Here is a 21,642-nt window from a genome sequence, read left to right as displayed (position 1 = left end):
TCGCAATGTCAAAGTTACACCCTCCATTGCTGGTGGTGGACTGGAGCCGAGATCGCGGCCGTAGACTCTATGTACCTAGCGCGCCGACGTCCAAGGTCTGCTCCACGGTTATTTCCGGTGCGGTTCTCTTCCTATCTGTGACATACGTTCGCAGCAGCACGGGATGCCAGGATTAGTTTACTTTGAGACTTCCACCATTATTGTTGAAGCTATTGTAGGGTTTTTTGTATTTCTGTAGCCTCTACGAACAAGTGGGTGTGACAGTCCTTCTGTATAGGCAGAACTTCCGTGTCGGTGAATTTTACTACGTGGTTGCTCTCACAGAGTGCGTGCTCTGCCACGGCATATTTCTCCTCCTGACCCACTCTGCAATGTCGCTTGTGTTCTGTCAACCCGGTGTTGATTGATAGCCCAGCCATGCCGACATAGACTTTTCCGTATGTCCTTGGTATTTGGTATACTCCCTACATGTCGGGAGTATACCGCATACCATGCATACAACACCAGCTGCCCTCATGGTGACTGATGTCGGTGTGTGTTTCCATCCAACCGCCGGACTCTCGTGCTGGCTGTTACGTGGCTGGCGGCGGAACACAAACTACAACTATTGTAATAAGGCAAAATTTCCATATAATATTAGTGACAGGCGCATCTACCGTTGTTACTCACCGAAATCGAGCATCCTAACTGCCACAGGCAAGGGGACTCTCGGGAATCAAGCAAGCCAATGGTGAGAGGCAGGAGGACTGACCGAAATTAAGATCCCGCTGGGAACAGAAAACTATTACGTCCACATCGCTGTTCCTGGATGACGCTAAACCTAGTCTCCAACCAAACATCGAAACAGCTAAGCATTCTGTACTCCACAGTCAGATTTTCGATAGTGGAGTTAGTTTCGAATATAAATGTGAATCGTTAGAACAAAAAAGGTACCAATTTCCATCGTAAATCAAATGTACGATCAAACGCGTATTTTCTTAATTGCAAAAACAGGCACACTTTGTCAATTATAGTACGATCTGCCAGGAATGGAAAACAATGGTTTGAGAAAGTCGTACATATTTTTTGGCGTAAAACCCGAAAATGCAATAATAATGGGGATTTTGAAAATACAAAGCCGACCCCGCCCTCGCAGAATGGGTGATTAAAAGGTGGCCAGCTGTAGCACGGACACATATCCCCTTTGCCAATATTAACTTTTCACTTACAATACTTCTTTTCGTGCGATGCGTCGTTTTCGGGGTATTTTCTTCTCTCACGTTAAAACAAACGCACTGTATAATACATTACTGTCATAATCAAATATTCCTGAAAAACATAGCAAAAACCGAAATAAATTATGCAATGGCGGCTCATCACTTACTCCATTTTCCTACATAATGATCTTTTCTGCCAGATGTACAAGTTCTACGACGACCACACCCCGAGCTGTTAGTGTTTTGACACCTCACTCTCTCCAGTCACAGAACTCCCATTATTAAACGTGAAGTATTTAACCTCGTTCTTCTTCGTACTCTCCACAACCCAATATCATCTGGACACGTTTTACACAACAAACCCTGCATCTCTTCACCACTTCTGCCAGTTTCATCGCTGAGCTCTGACAGTAGTTGGCTGTAACTGCGGGACAATCGTAATGAACAGATCGTATCTGCTCTTGCTTAACTCGACATGTGCAGCAGCGAATACCACTACGGGGTACATCAGTTCACGTGAGCTCTGACACCATTCCATCTGAACGCGTACGCGTGTTCGCTATTGCATTATCAGATTTTAGGAACAGTGAACAAACGCAAATCATTCTTCGCGAGCACACAATTTCGAGGTGCTAACTGACAGCAGCCCGCTACTACTGGACACATAACTGATACAGGAATCAGACAGCATCTGCGCAGACAGTATCAGCTGTGTTGCATACAATATCAGTGGTGTTGCATACAACTGCATTAATCGCAGTGGAATTCATCGCCACTGGCGTGTGTACTAATTGTGGTATTACCGCTGAGTCATGACCCGGTCCGAGTAATACTATTAGAACTACGTTGTCAGCAATTCCACTGTAATAGGACTTGATCCGCTAGCTTCTGCTGTCTCCGTAATTAGGCAGAAACCTGCTATTGCTTTGAGTGCAGCCCTATATTAGGCTACATACACTGTGCCGTGGAAACAAACTGAGTATATCTTCGAGGTTCTACGATCTTATATATAAAAACGTATGTCGGTATACGTGTTTCAGATTAATTGACTTCGACACCGTTTGAGCGGTCACTATGAAAGTTGGGACATACATGTATTTTTCGTGGAAAAGACGACGCTGCGGAACATCAACTTATACACCGTTCAACCAATCGCCACGAAAATTGGTATACAAAGATACTTGACCACGGGAAATATTGAGGTTCAACTGGAATACTTGTCATTTTGTTAAGTAGTGAATATCGATATATCAACTGTTCTTAGTTTTTATAGGTGAATGGTATTCCATGCTTTTGTTTACTGGCGAGAGAAATGTGTCGCACAAACAACTAAACTATCTTTGGACGCCTCATCTGTCACCAAATATTAAGTACTGGAAATTATTTGGAATGCCACCCGAAAGAATCAACACTGTCAGCCTGTAGAGTTAGTGAAACACCTAAGGAGAGAGACACGCGACGGGAATCTGTGCGAATCGTTCCTTGTACGACGCTGCACGGTACCTATATGTTGTAGAGGGTAGCGCACGGAAATGCGATTCCTTCAGGCGGTCATATCTCGCGCTCCTAGTATCACAGAAACAAGGCATCCAGTGTTTTGAATAGCCTTGGCTCAGCAGCCATCTGTATACGTGTCGGAAGAAAGAACACACAATGGCTATCCTATCTTATAGGGCCAAAGTGTAAATGTTTCAGACTTCCTCCAGTCCAAATATATTGGGTGGTTCTTTCGCATTAGGTGTGAAGCGGACTAGGCCTCAGGCGGCTTATAAAAGCTCATTTTATTGATGGGCAGTTCCTGAGAAAACCTAGAAAACCTATAACTAATGAATACCAGAAGTACCAGTTGTGGGAATGGCCACTTTTATAATTTATGTTCATGGCAAATCGTTAAAATTTGTACCACATGTTATGAAGATGATGTTCAGTAGAAACTTTGAAATTATTTTGATATAATTATCCATCACCAAGGACCAATGGTTCCAATTCACCTTAGTTATGCAGGAAATCGCCAAAACCCGGTGCTGAACCGTGGAGAGGTATCGATGTCGGCCGAGCCGGCCGCGGTGGTCTCGCGGTTCTAGGCGCGCAGTCCGGAACCGTGCGACTGCTACGGTCGCAGGTTCGAATCCTGCCTCGGGCATGGATGTGTGTGATGTACTTAGGTTAGTTAGGTTTAAGTAGTTCTACGTTCTAGGAGACTGATGACCATAGCTGTTAAGTCCCATAGTGCTCAGAGCCATTTTTGAACTAGAAGATATTATACTCTGTTCCTTGAACAGACTGGTGCTAATTCGTTTTTATACTTTAGAAAATGTGTCTTCGCTTGATAATTTACACCAAGATATTAAACCATATATCATTACGAGATGCAAGTAAACGCAGTATGCGACGTTTTTCACCCTTACTTCACCTACATGTGTCTATCGCGAACAAAGATATATTTAGGAATTCCATAGGTTCTGTGCTACGATTCTCCCAAAGGAGACTGTAATTCGAAGAATTTAAATCAGTTTATGCAAATTGATTTGTACGATTAGTTCATAATTTCGAAGCTGTTTTCAGGAATATATGGGATTAGAGTTTTTCGATATTACACTACAGACACAATTCATATTTTGTTTCCGTGCCCAGTAGGAAATTGGCAAAATGGAATCCCCGCCAACGACGGCTTTTTCAGCTCTTTAAGTGTAATGCCAAGACACCGCTAACACAAAAGATATATAGAAAACCTTATCTATAATTATTAGCGGAGCGTAGAATAGTTACAGCGAAACCGACTAATTTACGCAACTATGCACAGAGAAATGGACTCATCGCTCCCGAGTATGAAATTCGTGAACAGGTACACGCAGCATTTGAAACTGACGAATAGGACTTAAATACCAATACAGCATACACGCCAGTAGCAATTTCAATTCAGTGCTAGGAAATTTAAGTAATTAAATTAGCTGGTGGAATGTATACGGTTACGTTCATGAAATAATTTCGTCTAGTTCTAGATGAAATGGAATTAACAGAAATTTCCAGAGGCGATAGCATTTTCAGATTTGAGTTAACACTGAAATCTGCAAATATTAAGGGGGGTTTACTATCTTTTGGTTCAAAAATTCGATTTTTTTACATTGCATTTTTGGATCCATAAAAGTGTTTAGAATCCACCCTTGAAACGGTTTTTCCGAATACGGAAAGGAAATGTCTGATATTCGCGATTGAACAAAAAAATGGACCTGCCTGAAATCGGCCTTTTTCACGCAACAGTTTTTTTTCTTTCGGAGGACAAGTTATTGTACCGATGCTTGGGAGGAAACACACAAAATTCATATGAAAGTTTGAACGCGTGTGTTTGGACATTATCACCCAAGAATTTGCATTCTGGTGCGAAGACTGTGGAGCGGTATTCTGAAGACCATGACAATGATGGACGTCACTCTGGGACTCTATTCGACGCAGTTCGCCAACCATTCGGATGACCACCGGATTCAAGCGGCCGAAAACCGCTTGTCACCGGCCGTACGAGCGGCTCTGGAGCAGCGCGGGATGGCCCAGATCGAGCAGAACGTCCTCTATGAGGAAGAGGAAGGACTAATTCATAGACCCGGAATAGCAGATTGAACGTAAGTTGCTTTCTATAAAACATCCCGAGAAAAAAAGTTCCCAAAGAACATGCTTTTTTCGGCCAAAAGATAGTAAATCTCCCATTAAACAAAGGTCAATGAACTTGAATGTTTCATAATTAAGTAGTACACAAAACTGTCGATTGAGTAAACAGGTATCAGAAATAAAAAAATTAAGGTATGGAATGATTGCTGGGCATTTGGATAGCAGTTTGATGTATCCGTTTTCTGGGGAACTGTTAAATTGTTTGAACATTTGATTTGGTGGGAAAATTTAAAAATTCACAACAGACGCCTTTACGGGGAGGAGATGGTCTCAGATGTGCAAAGTTACCACAAGCTAAGTGGTCAGGGGGTACAACTTTCGAGTTCTTTGACCTTCTATATGAGATGTCGGGACCACGGCTACCAATATTTGCCAGAGTGACACATTCTATTAAGACTGCCGCTGTACGGAAGAAGATTACTGAGTAGGCTAATCATGCTGTTGTCAAAGGGAGGATTTGCTGTACAAAACGAGGAGTGGGTTCCATTTAATAACTGTGGCAGTAGTATTCGAAGGTTGCAACGCATCTTTGTCATGGATCATGGGATTGGGTGTATGGAGTGACTTCAGCCAAGTTCGATTACTTCCATATGAACGCAGATCTCAAAATCTGATCGTCCGTTGCCACAGCAGTCGTCGCCAACTGCATGACGTTTCGTTTATCATTTCAGTGAGAAGTACACTCCTGGAAATCGAAATAAGAACACCGTGAATTCATTGCCCCAGGAAGGGGAAACTTTATTGACACATTCCTGGGGTCAGATACATCACATGATCACACTGACAGAACCACAGGCACATAGACACAGGCAACAGAGCATGCACAATGTAGGCACTAGTACAGTGTATATCCATCTTTCGCAGCAATGCAGGCTGCTATTCTCCCATGGAGACGATCTTAGAGATGCTGGATGTAGTCCTGTGGAACGGCTTGCCATGCCATTTCCACCTGGCGCCTCAGTTGGACCAGCGTTCGTGCTGGACGTGCAGACCGCGTGAGACGACGCTTCATCCAGTCCCAAACATGCTCAATGGGGGACAGATCCGGAGATCTTGCTGGCCAGGGTAGTTGACTTACACCTTCTAGAGCACGTTGGGTGGCACGGGATACATGCGGACGTGCATTGTCCTGTTGGAACAGCAAGTTCCCTTGCCGGTCTAGGAATGGTAGAACGATGGGTTCGATGACGGTTTGGATGTACCGTGCACTATTCAGTGTCCCCTCGATGATCACCAGTGGTGTACGGCCAGTGTAGGAGATCGCTGCCACACCATGATGCCGGGTGTTGGCCCTGTGTGCCTCGGTCGTATGCAGTCCTGATTGTGGCGCTCACCTGCACGGCGCCAAACACGCATACGACCATCATTGGCACCAAGGCAGAAGCGACTCTCATCGCTGAAGACGACACGTCTCCATTTGTCCCTCCATTCACGCCTGTCGCGACACCACTGGAGGCGGGCTGCACGATGTTGGGGCGTGAGCGGAAGACGGCCTAACGGTGTGCGGGACCGTAGCCCAGCTTCATGGAGACGGTTGCGAATGGTCCTCGCCGATACCCCAGGAGCAACAGTGTCCCTAATTTGCTGGGAAGTGGAGGTGCGGTCCCCTACGGCACTGCGTAGGATCCTACGGTCTTGGCGTGCATCCGTGCGTCGCTGCGGTCTGGTCCCAGGTCGACGGGCACGTGCACCTTCCGCCGACCACTGGCGACAACATCGATGTACTGTGGAGACCTCACGCCCCACGTGTTGAGCAATTCGGCGGTACGTCCACCCGGCCTCCCGCATGCCCACTATACGCCCTCGCTCAAAGTCCGTCAACTGCACATACGGTTCACGTCCACGCTGTCGCGGCATGCTACCAGTGTTAAAGACTGCGATGGAGCTCCGTATGCCACGGCAAACTGGCTGACACTGACGGCGGCGGTGCACAAATGCTGCGCAGCTAGCGCCATACGACGGCCAACACCGCGGTTCCTGGTGTGTCCGCTGTGCCGTGCGTGTGATCATTGCTTGTACAGCCCTCTCGCAGTGTCCGGAGCAAGTATGGTGGGTCTGACACACCGGTGTCAATGTGTTCTTTTTTCCATTTCCAGGAGTGTATTTGGACGATGCGGCGCTGTCTGTATTAAAAAAGGGACTTAATTTTGCCCCTACACCTAGAACTACGCTTTTAATAAGTTTTGTGAGTGTTGATGAGGAAACCGCACGGCGCCTTCCTTTATACGCCGCAGGAAAAATAAGAGTGGGAACCTGCCCTGCTTCTCAATAAAAGCACTTAACCTGTGCAGAAGAGGCTGCACTACGGAATCCACACGAGCACTCTGACTAGTAGTTCTGATGGCTGAAGAGGGTAATGCAACCGTTTTGTTGCCTCGTGCTACGTGAATTTACGTGTAGGAGCACTGATTATGATCCGACAGGAAGTGATGACGCTTGCAACAGGGTCGATGTGACAAACGATGGTTCTCATAAATTGGGTACCAAATAACGATTTACAAAGCAGTTGAATTCAGTCACAGTTCACAGCACGCAAGAACTCCATCCTAAAGCCCGAAGATATACATGTGGGCAAATAAGTACCTCTCAGGTCAGCTGAAACTCAGCAGTCAACCGGGACTGGACAAGGATTTGTGAAACGCATATTTAAAAATAAATTCCAGGATTCAGATGTTTCTTTGTAAAAAGAATAGATATTTGCAGTTCAAAACGTCGTTTCACTTCTGCTTGTTCCAGTAAATAAGGAATAGAAGAAGTACAACTTCGAAGTATGTAAAAATAGTCATTTTAGATTCACTTATTGTTTATCGTGATAATTTTTAAATACAATTTTTTCAGCCGCATATTACTTACTAGTAACTGTTAAAAAATTTTTACAGCACGTCTACTTCAAAATAAGCCAAATTTCAGACATGAGTAACGGTGATAATTCGCATGTTTTACTGTCACTTTCATTAGTTATATAAATTTCTAGTTTGAGCACGGTATTACGTCGTAATTATGTATTTTGTGCGTGTAATTTTGCATTCATAAAATACCGAGGCAGTTTATACATTTCCTAGGAAAAGTATTAAGTTAAAATAACAGTAAACATCTATTCAAAAAGTTTTTCGCATCGCTTCGTTGCCCAGGCATTCTACACAAGTCCTTGATTTGACACCCTGCCGGCAACATGACTACTGCTGATTGGTGTGTAACACAGCGCTGACTAGAATGTAGAAAAAAGAAAAAAAAGAGAGATAATGTACAGTTTCAGTAAAAGCTTAAATACTTCTAAATTATAATAAGAAAGAAATCTACAAGGAACTTGACGATGTCAGTACTGCACGTTCGTCTCAGACTACGTCTTACTTTTGAAATTTTATCTATGCTCGTCAACGGCTACAAAATTATTTATTGTGGTGTCATCGCCAGACACCACACTTGCTAGGTGGTAGCCTTTAAATCGGCCGCGATCCGTTAGTATACGTCGGACCCGCGTGTCGTCACTGTCAGTGATTGCAGACCGAGCGCCGCCACACGGCAGGTCTAGAGAGACTTCCTAGCACTCGCCCCAGTTGTACAGCCGACTTTGCTAGCGATGGTTTACTGACAAATTACGCTCTCATTTGCCGAGACGATAGTTAGCATAGCCTCCAGCTACGTCATTTGCTACGACTTAGCAAGGCGCCATTATCATTTGCTATTTATCTTGTGATGCATGTACCGTCAGACCGATGTTCACCAATTATGGATTAAAGTTAAGTATTCCAGCAGCTACGTACTTTTCTTGCTAGTATAACTCCTTTAACTGTTCCAGACCTCACGCCAGCCTGCGTGAGCTTAAACGCGTGCCTTTCGCCTACCCGTCACTGTGGATTGGCTGTCTTGCCAGTCCACAATATTTATCTCAGAAATAATGACTGATTTTTGTGTCGAATGAGTTTAAATTTAGTTAGCACTCTGTACCACATACGAAAACTCACTTAACAAATCTAAGCATCCAGCAATGAAGTGCAGTGTTTAAACACCTTTACTCAATATATCAGATTAGTGCCACATTTTCGTCTGCTTCCCGCAGTCTTTGGAGAAAGATGTGTTACATTGCTCAAGTAATGTCACTCACTTTATTTACTCAGAAACAGCAGATCTAGAATTCTGATAGTCATAGCTTCATTTCTGCCAATATTATGTGCCAAGATGTTCCAAGTCAGCGAACATTCTGCTTCAGAGAAATGATTCTATCTGGAAGCGAGCTAACGTTTGTGCAGACTTGCAAATGCGTCAGCTCGAAAGTCGATACGGTTCATCCACCGTGAATACTAATTACGATTTGAGTTCATCAGCATTAATTTCCATATACAGCCTTACGGCTCCTGTTATAGCTGGCCCCAGTAAGGATAACTCTGGCAATAAAGCATCCCAGTATACTGAACAGCAGATAGGAAGCTAAGAAAACTATTCGAAGAAATGGCAGTCGTAACGGCTGAAGAAGGCGTGTGCTATCGTTGTGTTAATATTTAAAGCTGCTAATATTAATGGAATCTCTGGTCTTTCCTTAATCCCCTCAGAGAAACTACTACAGCTCGAAGGCGATATTAGAATTTAATTGATTTTAAAATACTTACATGACTTTGTTCTACACCCATTCATTTATTTGTAGAACTTTGCATTTGTGTACAGCTGATGAATGAAATACAATCTACGACAAACAGTAACGAAACTCTAAAGGGTAAAATACTGCAACCATTTTTGACTGCTGCTGTGATGCTAACGCGCCAAGCGTTTGGTGTGTTATGATACAAGAATGGCGATATAAGCACTGAGAGACTGCTATTTTTAATGCTGTGTCTTCCGTGTTTCCCAGTCACTAAGAAGGGCGGTGATTTTTGAAGTACTAATAAGAAAATATCATTAAATGAATACCCCCACCACCTGCTAATGTTAACGTATAAATAATAAAATCTGATTTCAATACAAAACACACTAGTCAGTTCACAGTAGCCGAATCATCTCCATATCTTGGGAAGTCCTTTAACGGGAGAAAAGAATTGTGATCTGGTGTCTTAGCCATTAGTCACTATTTCTGAAAAGTCCCCTTAGAAAAATTATAAAAGACTGTGCTTAAACTGACACACAATGTTTTTTAGCGCAACGCAATCTGACTTTTAATAATCCCTACAAAAAATGGCCCTGACTGACAATAACCTATACCTTTCATGAATCACTTACCTCACAAAAATCTTCGTTACTCGAACTACTGCAATACCGCGAGCGCCACTACTGCCAGCTAAATAAAAGATTCTAACTACTGATAGGCATAGTTAGCAAATGAAAGATTTTGATAGAGAACAAACAATGTATTTACCTTAATAGTGTTCAAAAGTCATAATATATATATATATATATATATATATATATATATATATATATATATATATCAGTTCATGACATCCAGTCTTACAAATTTATTGTCTCTGATGGATACACGTCCAGATCATCCGCTCTCAAAACTCCGTCATCTCTCTCCCCACATCCACCACTGCTGGCGGCTCACCTCCAACTGCGCAACGCTACGCGCTGTTAACAGCCAACTGCCCGACACTACAATAGCATACACTCCAACAATGCAAACCAACCACAGCCTACACACAGCATAGTCAGTGATCTTCATATAGAGCGCTACGTGGCGTTACCAACATAAAAACCTAAACAGCCTACTTACATTTCTTTTGGTCTCTTCCAAGCTTCCGTGCCTTGCGTGTACGTTCATGTTTATCTGTTCTTCTTCAAAGGTATCTACATGCATATATCTCTCATAGATTCTCTTTCTCGGCTGTAACATTTTGTCGTGTAGAATGCCCATACTTTTTTCGCATTTATGTGCGTAGCTTAACCTGTAGCTAGCACATATTCCATTACATTTTGCCCAGTATCCAATTCCTGTTCATTATAGGCTACTACTGTTGCATCATCATTGAATCGTATTGAGTTAATTTTCTGTTCTTGGGAAACAGTAGTGGTTACATTGAACTTGTCTCACAAGTTTGATCTTTTTGACTTCTTATACTAATCTGTCAGCGCAGAGTATTCTAACTAGCTTTTTGAAAAAGACATATTTGCGCAACAGCTGTACAATTGTATATTTAATCTCTACCAGTTCCAATTATAATAACCATCCTCACAGGAGAAAAACAGCGAACATCAATTTTTATCCGTTGAAGATGGTTTCTGTAACTGAAACCGGTAGGGAGTAAATATACAGTTGTACAGTTAATAACACAAGCATGATTTTTTGAAAATCCGTAACAGCCACCGGCCGCGGTGGTCTCGCGGTTCTAGGCGCGCAGTCCGGAACCGTGCGACTGCTACGGCCGCAGGTTCGAATCCTGCCTCGGGCATGGATGTGTGTGATGTCCTTAGGTTAGTTAGGTTTAAGTAGTTCTAAGTTCTAGGGGACTGATGACCACAGCTGTTAAGTCCCATAGTGCTCAGAGCCATTTGAACCATTTGAACCTTAACAGCCCTACACCGTCACGCAAGTAACTTTTTATATTATGTCTATGTATGTTATCGACAACACACTGTCTCAACGGGAAATCATTTTAGTTCATCTTACACTGTAAAACTCCTTTCCATATGTGTAGCACGACACTGAGCTCCGAAATACGACCTAAATACCATTTGAGTGCTACAAAATTCATTTCCATATTAATAGCACCTTAATTAGCTGTAAAATACGAGTTCAGTTGACTTTTGAATGTGTCTGTTTATACAATCCTGCCTCCTGGGGTGGTAGCAGAGACGAAACAACAGAAAAGCGGTGGGAGTTTCGGGATTCATTGTCTTGAAGTCTCACTTAAGATCAACAAAACATTACAGGTGCAAAGATCGTAGACTTTGGTGAAATGTAAATATTTGTGATCACAAGATTTGACATACAGTAACTGACAGTATATATAACGAATTTCCTATATTTTATGTGGTGTCACCGCCAGATACCACACTTGTTAGGTGGTAGCCTTTAAATCGGCCGCGGTCCGGTAGTATACGTCGGACCCGCGTGTCGCCACTGTCAGTGATTGCAGACCGAGCCCCGCCACACGGCAGGTCTAGAGAGACGTCCTAGCACTCGCCCCAGTTGTACAGCCGACTTTGCTAGCGACGGTTAACTGACAAATACGCTCTCATTTGCCGAGACGATAGTTAGCATAGCCTTCAGCTACGTCATTTGCTACGACCTAGCTAGGCGCCATTACCAGTTTATATTGAGATTGTTATTAATGTATCAACAAGAGTGATGTACACCAATTATGGATTAAAGTTAAGTATTCCAGCAGCAACGTACCTTATTGGCTATATTAATTACATTGTCCTGTTCCAGACCTCACGCCAGTTTGCGTGAGCTTAAACGCGTGTATTTCGGCCTCCTCTAGCAACACGGTATTGGCTCTTCTGGCAACACTTGATTTTATTATTCCTTTTCTGTCTGGCTTCAGCTTTAGTAAACACATGAAGAGAAACTATGGCTCTGAGCACTATGGGACTCAACATCTTAGGTCATAAGTCCCCTAGAACTTAGAACTACTTAAACCTAACTAACCTAAGGACATCACACACACCCATGCCCGAGGCAGGATTCGAACCTGCGACCGTAGCAGTCCCGCGGTTCCGGACTGCAGCGCCAGAACCGCTAGACCACCGCGGCCGGCCATGAAGAGAACTTTGGTAGAGTAAATGAGGAACTAATGTAAATATTTACATGTGTAACCAAATCTCCCCATCACTTTCGAAACATAAGAATGTGCATAGTGTATCGCAATTTAATCAAGGCATACTGATTGACCAGTATCTAAATTTGAAAACTGCCCGTTTAACTTGCACTTTCATTTTTTCCACAATATTTTTTCGTTTTCTAAAGACGCATCTATCTTTACCATGCTCTGTTCGGTAAGTTGAGCTATATCTGTGTGGCACTACCGAAAGATGATTGTATACTTTTAGTGCCGCTAGGTATTTCATCCAATGGTGAACGTGCGCGAGCGCCTAACACCGAGGCCTTGTTAGGTCGAAGACGCACTTGCTGTTCTGCTACCTGCTCTTATCGGTGCTATATAATGTTCGCTGGCCCCCGCCTGCTCGCCTGCTTTGACGGCATGACGTGTATCGGCATCCGGCACTGATAAATATTTTGAGTAGATCGTTACAATTACTCGTCATGATGGCTAATAGGCGATGTGTTGTTTATTTCAGTCCAAATATAGTATTTTGCAACCATTTCGCATATTGAACTCGGAATGAGTTATAATGGCAGACGGTATCCTTGCACATACCTATACAGTGCAATACAGGTGGCTCGTCTTTCGTAGAACTGAGGCTGATTTATAGCAACCAATACTTTTTTCCATCCTTTGTATTATGTACTGTGCAACAGAATTAAAAGTTCACTGCTTCGAAACCTCATAATTATATCCCATTGCAACGTATTATTTTCAAATGCGATTCGAAGGTGCCTGCAGCCCTTCTCTGAACATGTATAAAAGCGTGACGTCCTGCAACGCTACCCTCGAGCTCGGAGACGCTCGAGTCAGTGAGGTGCTCAGAAGTTAACATGGAGTCTAAGGTCGGTTAAAGATGTACCATTGGCACCAAACGTCACCGCAATTCAGTCCACCGCCATCGTGGACGACGCACACGAGGGGCTGGTCGTTGCCCAACCTCTCGCCCACAATTCAGCGCTTCGTTTGACTCCTCTGCCACGGACGTCAGAACCACGAGGCCTAGCGTTGGAATCACGTGGGGTTCTTATAAGTGACCGAGGAAAACATTTCAGACACACCGCTACCCAGGATCGACACGAAAATCTCTAAGTAGGTGGCATAAAAGGCTCAATGAAATCACTCCTTTCTTGGGACGTTGATTCCGACTCATTTGAAGGTTGTAAACGAGAGTTCGCAGTCCGATAAGCAACAGGACGAGGTTTTTGTCCGACACTGTTGACTCCCCCACCCCCTCCTCCTCTCCAGACTATTCAACCCTCAGCGTAGTGCTATCGCAAGTTGTGCTGCGGTAATATAGGGTGGAGCCACTAGCCACTGTTCAAAGAGTGTTTTTGCTTTCCGAGTCCTCTTGTTTCGCGCCCTCCTGGTGCGTGACCACCGGCGGAGGGGAGGGAGGGGGTTGGCGAGTTCGTGCAACATTGAGATGTGCGTGCATGAAACAACTAAGGGTCTCTGTAATACCACCTACTTTGGCCACACCCTCGATGTCACCCACGCACATTTGTTGACACTTTAGAAATGTTCCATTAAGTTTCTGGTGTGCAGCCGCAAGAATTCTCCTTCTTCGAATATTTCGGCTGCATAACGTTCAGCCATCTTCAGAGTGAGCTGCAAGACTGCCTCTCCAGTGCTCGCTGCGTCCCTTTATGCTCGTGTACCGCGCAACTACGCATGCGGCCACAGATGCAAATGAGCCAGAGACGTTGGTCTGCGCGAGGTACATCTGTGACTCCGCAGTCGATCTGTGTTGGCATATCGATATATCATTCTGAGCTGCACTGTGACAACGTCTTTGCGAGTTTATTACAGCAAGTGCCGGATTCCATGATTTATCAAGGTTGAGACCACTATCTCTAATAATTAAATTCGCCGCCAAGCGAATCTCAATGGCCTCTTTCACTATCGAGTCCCAAAAAGATGATGATAGTTGCCAAAATTTCGACGTTGTCATACAACATACTGTGACCAGTGTCAATACAGTGCTCTGCCACTGCCGACTTGTTACGTTGTAAAAGTCGTGTGTACCTCCAGCGTTCTGTACAACTTTCTTGTACAGTACGTACTGTTTGTCCAATGTAAGAAAGGACACATTCACATGGAATTTTGTGAACTCCAGATTTTAGGAGCAGCAAATCATCTTTGACGGAGCCCATGATTGCAGCTATCTTGGGAGGAGGACGAAAAATCACTTTTACTTTGTGTCTGCTGAGAAACTGTCCTATTTTTGATGAGAGGCTACCCACATATGGCAGGAAGGCCATCGATGTAAACGTTTCCTCGTCTTCTTCTGCTTTCTTTGTGGCCTCTTTCGGTTTCATTTTCAGTACATTCTGTATTTGCTGTGGGGAGTACCCATTGTCTTCCAACACTCTTTGTAAGTGGGACAGTTCATCTTGCAGACTGCTTTCGTCAGGAATAATATGCACTCTATTAGTCAAAGTTCGGAGAACACTCATCGTCTGGGCAGGATGGTGGCAGCTACTTGCACGTCTCTGCCGCCGACCAACGTCTCTGGCGCATTTTCATCTGTGGCCGCATAAGCAGTTGCGCGGTGATGGTTGGTTGGTTGGTTTGGGGAAGGAGACCAGACAGCGTGGTCATCGGTCTCATGGGATTAGGGCAGGATGGGGAAGGAAGTCGGCCATGCCCTTTCAGAGGAACCATCCCGGCATTTGCCTGGAGTGATGTAGGGAAATCACGGAAAACCTAAATCAGGATGGCCGGACCCGGGATTGAACCGTCGTCCTTCCGAATGCTGCGCGGTGAACGAGTACCATTATGAAGGGACGAAGCGGGCACTGGAGCGGCAGTCTTTCGGCTCACTCTGAAGATGGCTGAACGTTATGCAGCCGAAGTATTCGAAGAAGAAGGAGAATTATTGCGGCTGCACACCAGAAACTTAATGGAACAGTCTTTGCGCCGCAAGAACCTGAAGATTCACACATTAAAAACGTTTCTGTACAGAATCTTTGAATGGTGGCTCGCTGCTGCTCTAGAGCCTGAGGGCAGGAAACTCCATGTAGTCTCTGCCAGAGGAGTTGCCCACAGTGCCACAAGATGATATTGAGTCCCATGATTGTCATAATGCACTTCTCGTTAGAGTACATCACCGTACGATCATTCATAAACAATTACAATCTGTAATGATCTTGAAAATCAATGAGGAGTATGACCGTTGGTACACACGACCAGTGCACTGTTTCCTTGCTGGGGGGGGGGGGGGGGGGGGAGGGGCAGGGGGGGGGGGGGAGGGGCAACTTTGAGATAGATGAAAGAAAAAGTGGACAAACAAAAGAAGAGGAGATAAGATGAGGGGGAAAATCAAGAGTTGTAATCAAAGGGAAAGATGATGACGACGTTGATAATGATGATTTACATGGATTTGGGGCACTATATTTGGTAGAGGATGGAAATGTATTAAAAGGATTATTTATGATATTCGGACTTGACTGGCTTTAGGGTAAAATCGAATATCTACATTTCCTTGGTAGAGGCGGTAGTTTCTAGTTTTCGGTTACTAGATAGAGCCGGTCACAATATGGCAAGTGAACCAACGCAACGAAAGTGTAAAGAATATATTTGACAGTTGTTACAGCTTTTTATTGATCAGCAACGGAACAAAGTAGAGGAAATGTGGTTATTGTTGCAAGGGATGCGACTTGTTACTACATGTTACTCCTTTTATCACTTGTATCAAACGAAATAGATTTATTTAAGGAAGGATGGAGGATCAGAGTTTAACGTCCCGTCGACAGCGCGGATATTAGAGACAGAGCAAAAGCTCTGAAAACGGAAGGATAAGGAAGAAAATCGACCGTATGTTTTTCAAAGGAACCACCGCGGCATTTGATGGAGCGATTTAGGGAAATCACGAAATACTGAATCTATATGGCCAGACGAGAATTTGAACCAATGTGCTAATCAGTGTGAGATTTATTGATGAGTATATAATTTACATCATTGTAAAGTCATGTAGTTCTCAACAAACTAATAAACAGGCGACGAGGATTAAACAAAAAAAAAAGTGTGGATTTCGGCAGAGCGGAGGGGAGGGTGGGAGAACCGTAAAACCTTTTCCCCGGGCATCAGTTACTCCAGTTACTCTGGTTACGCTACTGACTTTTCAAAGAAGTACATGCAATTACAGCAGTCAAAATAAATATTCAACAATGATATTTCGAAACTAATTATAAAGATAATCAGCAAATGAAGCTGATCCCTTGGAACCTGATAATAAATCAAATGAGAAATAAAAGTGAGTTTGTAAGATCACTTCCGCCTAAACGAATGGCCTGTTTCAACATTTTGTAACTTAGGTTCATGTGTACGGCAAATAATAACTGTCATGATATGTTCATGTGAACACATATGAAAACTATGAGCTCTACATTTCTCATATCGTACACAAAAGAGAGCTCATGACCATTCACGCACATTCAGAAAATGGCAGGATTATGGAAAATGAAAGATTTTAGCAGGGAGAATTATTATGGATTATTCCCGAGCTTTTTATGATCTAGGTACATTACCATTTGGTCTTTCACTAAAGTAGTCCCCAGTTTCCAGAATGAGACTTTCAATCTGCAGCGGAGTGTTCGCTGATATGAAACTTCGTGGCAGATTAAAACTGTGTGCCGGACCGAGACTCAAACTCGGGACCTTTGCCTTTCAGGGGCAAGAGCTCTACCATGTGCTCTCCTTTCTTTCAGCATTGCTAGTTCTTCAAGGTCCGCAGTAGAGCTTCTGTTAAGTTTGGAAGGTAGGAGACGAGGTACTGGCAGAAGTAAAGCTGTGAGGACAGGGCGTGAGTCTTGCTTGGGTAGCTCAGTTGGTAGAGCACTTGCCCGCGAAAGGCAAAGGTCCCGAGTTCGAGTCTCGGTCCGGCACACAGTTTTCATCCGCCAGGAAGTTTCTTAGTCCCCAGTTATTTGCCTCATTTTGGAAAACACTTTTTAATCATTCTTGTTACAAGTGCAGTTTTAAATCTGTGAAATGTAACCGTTTCCAATGTGATTAATTATCGTTCTTTGTACTTGTTCTAAGCTAGGTTTTGACTGTGGTTTTTGGTCACTTTAAGGATATTTCACGTGATTATAGAATTACATGAGCATCACTAAAGTGAATGAATTCACAGTTTACGAATTCTGATCTCTGAAGACTCCATTATACTGTACGTTGTTAGAAGGGCAACTTCATCATTTTTCTACGAACAGGCGAAAACATTTTTGGTAAAGATCTGGAGATCAAGTGAGTGCCAGACAGTGCTTTTCATGGTAGGTGTTCTGGCAATAACAAGTGTAGTTAAAGAGTGCATCTCGTCGATCCGTTGTAGAATTTACGAGTGCGGTATGCGTTTTTACTTTCTACACTGGGATCAGAGGAAGCTGATGTGGCACCTGGGGGGCTGCAGTATTTCTGCGAATTATACTTACGTCAAGCTACCAATGGCTCCTTCTCTCACTTACCCAGCAGCCCCACCTCGAAGCTTAAACAAAATCTTCGAATCTAACCTCCATAAACGCATCCAGAAACACATTAACAAGCATAAATAATTTCCTGTTGAACAAAATGTATTCTGTGGCCAGTTTTCCTCACACGATCAACTTCCTGTAACATATCCACCTCCCATTCCATCAGTACCATATCTGGCTTGGTCTGCTCTCTCAACCTTGGGAAAGCGCGATGTCTTAAATGGTACTTCGGTCTTCGTCACGAACTCCAGAACTATGCACTTCAAACGATTGATATGGTGCGAATGTAAATTTTGTTACAACCAGAGTCCTTTTTAAATGACTATATTCAATCAGCGGTAGGAGTATTTTCGCCAGCAGGAAAGTGAAACCTGTAACATCACAAAGCACCTACTCACATGGTAAGAAATGTGCAAAACATAGGTTTCATTGCTTCGAGGATAAAGTGATAGGATTCCTTTTGCTTCCACTATCCCAGAATTTTAATATTATTGATGGACTGTGGCCTGTGCTGAAAAAAAAAAAAAAAATACATGAAGACATTTTAGAAACAAGCTTCCCAGCAGCGCACAATTTCATTTGAGCAACTATATCCATTTTCTAGTGCCTTTCCAGGAGTAACAAGTGTTCATTTGGAAGAAATGGTGTGAAACCCCATTCATCATAGTGGTATATATGAATCGAACTCCTGGAACGCTCAGTGTGTCTTAGACAGAAAAGTATGTCTTAGGTAAGAATAGTTATATGCTCATTTCTTTCTTTTGTCAAACTGTATATTAGCATAAAAAATAGGCATTCAGTTCATTGTGTGATTATATAGCCACTACACCGTCATCAACTGTTCGATGATCCTCATATGTAGCCTGATTATTACATCTGTGCTCTCTAGTGCATTAATATTGCCCGGTGAAGAGCTGGTAAGGTTCCATACATCCACATTCGCCATTAGCGCGCTTGAACGATGCCACGAGGAAAGGATCCAGTAAAGTGCCAGAAGCAGATTATTGTAGAATACGCTGAAGTGAATAAGGACACTGAATGCTTTTATTGTAACGAAACTTTGTCTAAGGACAATAAAGGTTGAAGTAAGTGGTCTAATTGCAAGTAATGTGCCCAAGAGATATGTGTTGCTTGCGACGGCGCTGATGGAACGTTTATGTGTGAATATTGTATTCATACTTGTCTTTGTACCCTAGTTCAACTTTAAAGTTTAGCTTGAAAGAAATCTATCACCATTTCTCATAGTTTGGTAAACTATGAGTATATTAAACAGAATTTGTCTTAAATTTAAATAAATATTGTTTTGTGAAAGACTATCTTCTTCATTACACAATATTTTCCTGTTGAAAGTGTCTCAAAGCCATTACTGGAGTCTTATTTTTTCTTTGTTTTCTCTGTGTCTGCATTTACTTCGCCTCACGAACTTGGCAATGCGTCAATTTTTCAGACTTTCGCTCAAGCTCACGTTTTCAGCAGAAAAGGTGGATTCGAATCGTAATAACGCAACTCTTTTATAGTTACTGACTGAATTTAATTTATACTCTAGTATTTCATAGGCTTTCTGTGCCATGAAGGTAGAGTAAAATAATTATTCTTAATGTGACAACCCTACCCAGCTTTCTCCTTTGTAGAGAAGCAGCGTTTACCTTGAACACAATAATTTCTAAAAAAAAATCTTCTGGTTCCTGTTAATGCATCTAATGCTCGTAATACATGTATTTCCCAAGCAGTTGAGGTACAACCCACCAATAAAAACAGTAAGCAGGAGAAAATTTGACTGTCGAAATAAACGTCAGAGTCTTTCATGCAGAAAATACTAATTACTAGGAAATATTCTTCAGCATTTAGACTCTCAAATTCCACTATTACAGTGCTGCGGATATGAGACAAACGAAAAAAGTGCTGTGTATATGAGATACATGTGCGCCAAAACGTGGAGGTGAAAATCTCAAAATCATCTATCGAAAAAGATCGTGTGTTAGCTACTAACTAAAATGTGCTCTCTCAATCCTAACATATTCTAATAAATTCTCTATGGTCGAATATCTGGTGCTAGAATGTCAGCATCAGTTAGCTTCAGTTTTAAGAGCGAAGCAGACTTTATCCGAAATTACACACAAAATTGAAATATTTGTTTCTTAATGAGGTAATCGATACACATCAGGATGTATGTAGGTATTGTGGAACACTACTGTTGAAGGGCTAACAACATATTTTGCTTCCATTTCTATAATGAACACACTAATCATCAATGTGTATTAGTGTTTTATGCGTAATACTTTTCATGTGAATAGTGAACGTCACCGAAGTACACGGAAAAATCTATTAAAAGTGTTGTACTAGTTACACTTTACTCATAGTGAAAAGTAGCCAGCACTGGAGTGTTGTTCAATGCGCGTGTAGGCAATGGAATTTCTTTTCTGGAGACCGATAAGCGTTCCTCCTACGGCTCCTCTCCCCTCGCCTAGCTGCAATAAGAATTTTAAACTAAGCTACTGAACTGGACTCGTTTCTCTAATGACATCGTAGTCAACTTTAAATCTAAACTTCATCCTGTAAAAGAAGAAGAACGAGACAAACCTAAAGTTGGTGAGCAGCAAACCACCAGTGTTACAACTGTGAACAGTTAAAGCGCCTCAGCTCACCTTGAACGCTGAGTAGTTGGGCGACATGAAAATATTAGTGGAGATTAGGAAATGAAGAAAGCTTCGAACTACTGGGACTGAGGAATGTCGATTTAAATGAAACAAAATGCATTACGCTTTTCGATGTCACAAATTTAATTCATTGTTAAAGACGTTCACAAACTTCCGATTAGTCCAACAGACTCAGAAAATTCAGGAAAAGAGAGAGGATGATTTGGGTGCAACTTCCGAGTTACAGTGAGATTATTTTTTATATAGAGTTAGAGCGCGTATTTGCCGACAATGGAACAGAAAACAACAAGTGACCCAATAAAAACAGACATTCCGACATTCATTTGAACTCCAATAGGGAAGTTATTCTGTTCTGTTGAACATTAGGAATTACTGGTGTCATTCTTCTGAATTATTCTGCCAGTTTTTGCATAGAATGACGAAATCTTTTCCTCAGCGTTTAGAGCTTTTTTACATGTATATCTTTTCATGTTAAAAGAGTTGGTGATTTTGCAGTCCCTAGACAGTATAATACGAAAACTGCAAAGCTACTAATGAGCCATCTACGAACACGAACTATTAAGAGAGACATTACACCAACTTGGAAGAAGATCAATTCTTGGAAGTTGGCTTATTAGGATAGTTCTGGAATTTTTAACAATGAATTCATTATCACCCACCCTAAGAACAGTTGATCATTGAAAAAATCATATGCTTTATTCACAACCTAGGGATTTTAAAACTCACAATGTGGCAAAAACAAGTTCGGCTGCTTCCACTGACTGGTTTCACCTGTTATTGAGATGACTGTAGGCATGTACCGGAAGGCAAAATAAAACGAGTGCCATGTTAAATGATACAGTACGGAGGCCTCTAGCGGCGAAGGGTTGGAACTTGCGTCATTGAAGCGGTAAAT

This window comes from Schistocerca serialis, chromosome 8, assembly GCF_023864345.2.
Source record: "Schistocerca serialis cubense isolate TAMUIC-IGC-003099 chromosome 8, iqSchSeri2.2, whole genome shotgun sequence".
In the NCBI taxonomy this organism is placed as follows: domain Eukaryota; kingdom Metazoa; phylum Arthropoda; class Insecta; order Orthoptera; family Acrididae; genus Schistocerca; species Schistocerca serialis.
The sequence above is the reverse complement of the archived record's forward strand: the minus strand, read 5'-3'. Positions refer to the sequence as shown.